Source organism: Acipenser ruthenus, chromosome 7, assembly GCF_902713425.1.
Source record: "Acipenser ruthenus chromosome 7, fAciRut3.2 maternal haplotype, whole genome shotgun sequence".
Classification (NCBI taxonomy): Eukaryota; Metazoa; Chordata; class Actinopteri; order Acipenseriformes; family Acipenseridae; genus Acipenser; species Acipenser ruthenus.
This window is the reverse complement of record NC_081195.1, coordinates 38,399,910-38,405,909: the sequence shown is the minus strand read 5'-3', so window position 1 is coordinate 38,405,909 and position 6,000 is coordinate 38,399,910. Positions and strand designations below refer to the sequence as shown.

General features: G+C 37.1%; 1 protein-coding gene across 1 annotated transcript in view; it reads left to right on the top strand.

Moving 5' to 3' along the window:
* The first annotated feature begins 1,015 nt into the window (after positions 1-1,015).
* The window catches only part of LOC117414560 (sodium- and chloride-dependent GABA transporter 2-like), a 55,912-nt gene continuing 50,927 nt past the window's right edge, over positions 1,016-6,000 (top strand). Inside the window, exon 1 of the mRNA XM_034024327.3 lies at positions 1,016-1,198. The gene's annotated coding sequence lies outside the window, so the exon portion shown is untranslated. The remainder of the gene's footprint in view (positions 1,199-6,000) is intronic.

Below are 6,000 nucleotides of genomic sequence, written 5' to 3'. Positions count from 1 at the left end.
CTATTTTTGTGTCGTCTGCAAATTTAACAAGTTTGCTTACTATACCAGAATCTAAATCATTAATGTAGATTAGGAATAGCAGAGGACCTAATACTGATCCCTGTGGTACTCCACTGGTTACCTCGCTCCATTTTGAGGTTTCTCCTCTAATCAGTACTTTCTGTTTTCTACCTGTTAACCACTCCCTAATCATGTGCATGCATTTCCTTGAATCCCTACTGCGTTCAGTTTGAGAATTAGTCTTTTATGCAGGACTTTGTCAAAAGCTTTCTGGAAATCTAAATAAACCATGTCATATGCTTTGCAATTATCCATTGTCGATGTTGCATCCTCAAAAAAATCAAGCAGGTTAGATACAATCTCCCTTTCCTAAAACCATGCTGACTGTCTCCCAGGATACTGTTACCATATAGGTAATTTTGGATCTTATTATAGTCTCCATAAGTTTACATATAGTAGAAGTCAGGCTTATTGGTCTGTAGTGACCTGGTTTGGTTTTGTCTCCCTTTTTGTGGATCGGTATTAACGTTTGCAATTCTCCAGTCTGTCGGTACAACTGCTGTGTCAAGAGACTGTTGCATGATCTTGGTTAGCAGTTTGTAAATAACTTCTTTCATTTCTTTGAGTACTATTGCTATAACTGTAACATACTGACAACTTAAGCAACACCTTTTTAACTAACTCATACCTAAAAGCATTGGCAAAGTTAGCAAATATAGCATTCTGGAAATGGCATGACCAGTTTCCCCTTTTTATTTTGCAAGGAACTTGTACTCTTGGACTATGAAACAAAATATAACCAGTTAATACCAGCAGACATCAATTCAACTTACAAACAAAGTTTGTGTGAGTGAGGAGGGGAGTCTGTTTGAGTTTAACTTGCTGTACATACCACGCCCACCTGGGCTGTTTGTCTGTTTTATAGGCACACTGGTGTGTGAGGTGATTACACAATCATGCAGCCTAAAGAACAAACTCTCACAGACCTCCAGTGTACATCTGAGTGCAAGTTTCCCACAGCGATGGATCACAATGACTGCGACTGTGTGGGAGAGGGTGGGTTATTGGGGGTTGGTTCAAGTTTAGAATTACACCAGTTACCCTGCCCTCAATCCACACTTTAAATAGTCAGAGACGGGCTTCTGAATCAATAATTTTGGAAAAATCAAAGAGGCTGCACTTGGTTAATTAAACAAAGGTAATTATAGTTCTTTATACTTCTAAAGTAGGAATACATTTCAGATAATATATATAAACTTCTTTTGAGTGTTTGTGCATTTATGTACATAACACCCTATTTATTAATGAAAAAAGCCTTCAGGAAGGTATATGCTATTGTGGTATTAGTTTGCTAGTGTAGTGTGTTTTATAATGTCAATTCAGTAGTACAGGGTTCACACATGTGGTTGACAGAGTGTAATGGCAAAAAAAAGTTTTAAAAGCTGTGGGGGACTTGTTCCAGGGAAAGGGCTCTTAAGACATTTCATAAGTCAAAATTAAAAAAACAAGGGCAAACTGTTTTATTGCGACAGACTAAATGCAAATATAGCTAATTAAATAATTTATTTACACTTGTTTACATTGAGTATCCTAATGCATCCTAACAATAAACATACTGTACATTTTACCTTGTAGAAAGAAACAACACACACAATAAATCTACACCCTATGTTCCTATATTTTATTACAAACTTGAGTTTGTTGAGGCGGGAGGTATTTAAGGGTTGAAAGAGCAATATTTTGCATTCATTTTTAGTTGCCTGTAGTTTAATTTGTTTGTCTACATTACTGGTAGCTTAATTTCACACTTGTTAACTATTTTATAACAGACAGTGAGAAGGTATGTATATACTTTGAAAGTGAGCTGGAGTAAAATGCTAAATCTACTGACATGCAGGGTTGGCTGATTTAAATCAAGTCGATTTAACACTTGATTTCATTTTTTTTTAATCGTTGATTTAAATCATGTATTCATTTACTACCTATTTTACATAGTTTATCAAGGAAAAGACATGAAAAGTATGTTTTAAAAAACTTATTAACACAAACATCTTAAACTCTTACTGTCTATAAACTAAAACTCTTAGGGCTGTGTTCTGATCACAGCGCAAATGTACGTGCAAGTGTGTACGGTGCTTGCCCCCCATTCTGTGGCTCACAAATGGAATGAAGACGTAAAAAAAAAAAAAATACTGCACTGAAATGGTATTGTGAAGACATGTCTTACGCCGTTACAGAGCGCCTGCCCCATCATTAACCTATTTGCCGATTCACTGATAACAGTGCAGTCGGGTCGCAAATAGACAACTAAGCACTGTGTTAAGACCCGCTAAAACCAGGTTTATTTAGTGGTGCAATCAGAAACTTTAACAACTGAACACACTATAAAAAGCAAAGTAGTCCTAATTAACAACTGTGTGTGTTTGGAGTGACACAGAAAGAGGAAATCAAAGAAAGAAAAGTAAAAGAATGACTGGGATGAGTGAGGGGGATTTTTCTCTAGCGTACTCCATCGCTAAATTCTTGTACTTCACATATTGTATTTCACATTTAGAGGATGCCACAATGATAGTACAGAGACAGCCCTTGTCAAAGTTGTAAATGACTTGGGCTTTCCGTCAGTTCTAATTCTTCTTGCCCTGAGTGCTGCTTTTGACACCGTAGACCACTCCATCTTATTAAATCGGCTCAAATACTTAGTGGGACTGTCTGGCCTTGTCTTATCCTGGTTTCAATCTTACCTATCTGATAGGTATCAATTTGTCTGTATTGGGGAGGAAAACTCAGCATTGACCAAAGTTGATTGCGGTGTTCCACAAGTTCTATTCTGGGTCCATTGCTATTTCCATTATATGTGTTACCACTGGGTGATATCGTCAGGAAACATGGTGTGAACTTCCACTGCTATGCGGATGACACCCAGCTGTATTATTGTCTTTAAAACCTGGTGATACGTCTGTCGGGGTATTATTTGCTGCTTGCCTTGCTGACATCAAGTGCTGGATGTCTCAAAACTTCCTAATGTTGAATTCAGATAAAACAGAGGTTATTTTTGTAGGCTCCCATAACCAACTAAAAAATTTAAGATGAGTTTGACCCTAGCAGTCTTATCAAATCCTAAAACTGAAATAAATTTAGCCAAACTATTATCTCCTTATCTGACGCAGAGAGACTAACACATGCCTTTGTTTCTTCCAGAATTGATTACTGTAATGCACTCCTGTTTGGCATCCCAAAACGTGCGGTGTCCGCCTAAAGCTTGTTCAGAACACCGCTGCTAGAATTTTGATTAAAACCAAAAAATATGTACATATCACCCCAGTTTTAGCCTCCTTGCACTGGCTCCCTGTACAATATAGAATTGATTTTAAAATCTTATTATTGACCTATAAAGCCTTGATAGAGCAGCACCTAGCTATTTGCAGGAGCTGCTGACCGCGTATCTCCCAAATCGCACTCTTGGATCACAGGAAGCGGGGCTGCTCGTTGTTCCCAGGGTCAATAAAATCAATACGGGAGGTAGGAATGAATAAAATAAATAAATACATTTTCTTTATTTATATATTCATTTAAGATTTATGAGGAATTCAGTTTGGTATGTAACTATTCACAAACCACTTCCAGCATCCTTAAATGTACAGCTTGGAGGTCCTGTAGAGCTACAACTATGGTACTACAATAAGCTACTAACAACCAACCCTGCTGACGTGCTTATTTAAGTTTCTAAGGTTTGGCTTAAACTTTATTGTATCAAATGGGTGGGGGTGGGGGTGGGGGTGGGAACAACTGACTAAAGGGGCAGTTTTTTTTGTTTTGTTTTTTTTAAAAAGGATAGAACATTTTTCAATAAATACATAGATTACAGCTAATTAGTCCAAGTTCTTGCCTTTTCAAATTAGCCGTTGACGATCACGCTAGAAAGTGATTTACATTAAATCTGGGGAAAAAAACTGTTAAAATATAAAGTTAAGTTCTAACGTTTTAATGTGTGTGTAAGCAGGGAGGGGAGCAGCAACAAAATTCTATGAATATGAAAAAGTCAGCGCCCCACTGCTCTATACAACTGCAATTATCTGAAACCATGGTATTTGCTTGAGTAAACATCATTAGTGACCCTCCTTTCTCCTTCATTCATCAGATAATATACTGCATGACAAGAGTTAGGGAGTGGCTACATGCACTAGCCTGTTTACTTCAAGAGGCCTAGGTGAATCTACACTATGTTATCGCTTCTGGATGCCCCCTTTGTAACAGTCTTGTTTGGAGTAAATTCAGATACAGTGTTTTGAGGTCTGGTTCTGGTACAGCCCTGTAAAAAGGCCAGTGGAAGTATACTATGTGCTTTGGAACCTTCTGGTCCACTTGTGCCAGTGGAAGCATTCTTTAAACAGATGGTTCTTCCAGGGTCACGCTTAATGGGGAAATGGAGGGGAGCTTAAATTGCAACTGCTTGGCCATACTTCTAGTGCCTCTAATACAGCACCTTTGGGGAGTACTGAAAAAATATCTCAATGAGTAAAGCAATCTTCATAATTTACACAAATATTTCATGATTTGGGTTTAATTTAAATTAAAAAAAACAGACCATAATACATAACAGAACATAAGATTTATGGGTGAGAGAAGGCCATTCAGCCCATCTGTGCTCATCTGGTTTTATAGTAGCTGACTGATCTCAAAACTTGATCAAGTTGAGTCTTAAAGGATCCAAGTGTTTCAGCATCAATAACATGATTTGGTAACCCATTCTATACCCACCCTCATTACATCAGCGTATGATAGTATGGACATATTATAGTCCTAAAATAGTAGAACTGGTAACTAAATGGTGGCTAAATATCTAACCTTGTATCAACAACAATAATTAAAAGCGATCGCATTATTTGATACAAGCTTAACACAATAGCAAGTTTTATCATTGGCCTTTCAGCATTCATAATTATACAGTATTGGGAACTTTCACAAACGGGGAGCAGCTAGAACGCTCAGTAGCGGCACTAGGATTTTCAACTCTGAGCTCTTTCAATATAGCATAGAAGCAGGTGTAGTGGTGAGAGTTGATAGGTCATGATGTAGACAAATCACCAGACAAGGCATTTGCCATGCATGTTTCAGGGAACCAAGTAGAACAGCTATGGAGAAATATGAATACTGGAGAAATATTACTCTGTGGTTGCATATTGGGTACTGTAAAGAAGGGTCAAATATAAATGCCATCCTGTTAACCAAAAGTTTTGGAAATACCTGCAAAAACATGCATGTTAGAGAAAAATACTATGGTAAAAAATAAAACTAAATTTATAGTCAATACTGAGAACCTACATCTACAGTGTTAAAAATTATATGTTATTCTTTTTTACATAATATGCACACATTGCATGCAAGATGTCTTTTGCGTTTGCAAAGATGCACACGTTTACAATTCTCCTCGGTTAAACACTTAATTCAGCCAACTAATACTGTATAAAAACATATTATAAACATTTCAATAATACAGTAGGTAAGGTTGTTAAACAACCCAATGGCATCTGGGAAATCTCAAGTGTGACACATGGAATTAATCATTGTATTCTTCCACAGTCCTACATGATTGTACATTGTGTAAATTAGGACCAAACAAGTAAACTTTTATTTTTATATAAATCATACAGGTTACAGCAGTGAAATCCAAAAAGGTAGACTCATTCTTCTGCTTGGACACAGTGCTTTGGGAAAGTGTAATCAGTCTAGCAGCGGATGAGTAAATAATACTATCCTTACCTCTCGACTACAGAGCTGACTTTTTAGTTGAATGGTAAGATGTTTGCTTTTTAACTGTATGGTTTGTGGTTGAGTCCAGCCCTTGCCTTTCCATTCAATTCAATGGACTTAGATGCCAATTACTAGAGGCAAACCATTCTAGACTTTTACTTTAATTTGATAGAAACATAATCCCTGACAACTGCGCATTTTCCATTGCAGTTTGGAATTACAAAGAAGAATATTTTACCTGGCAATACT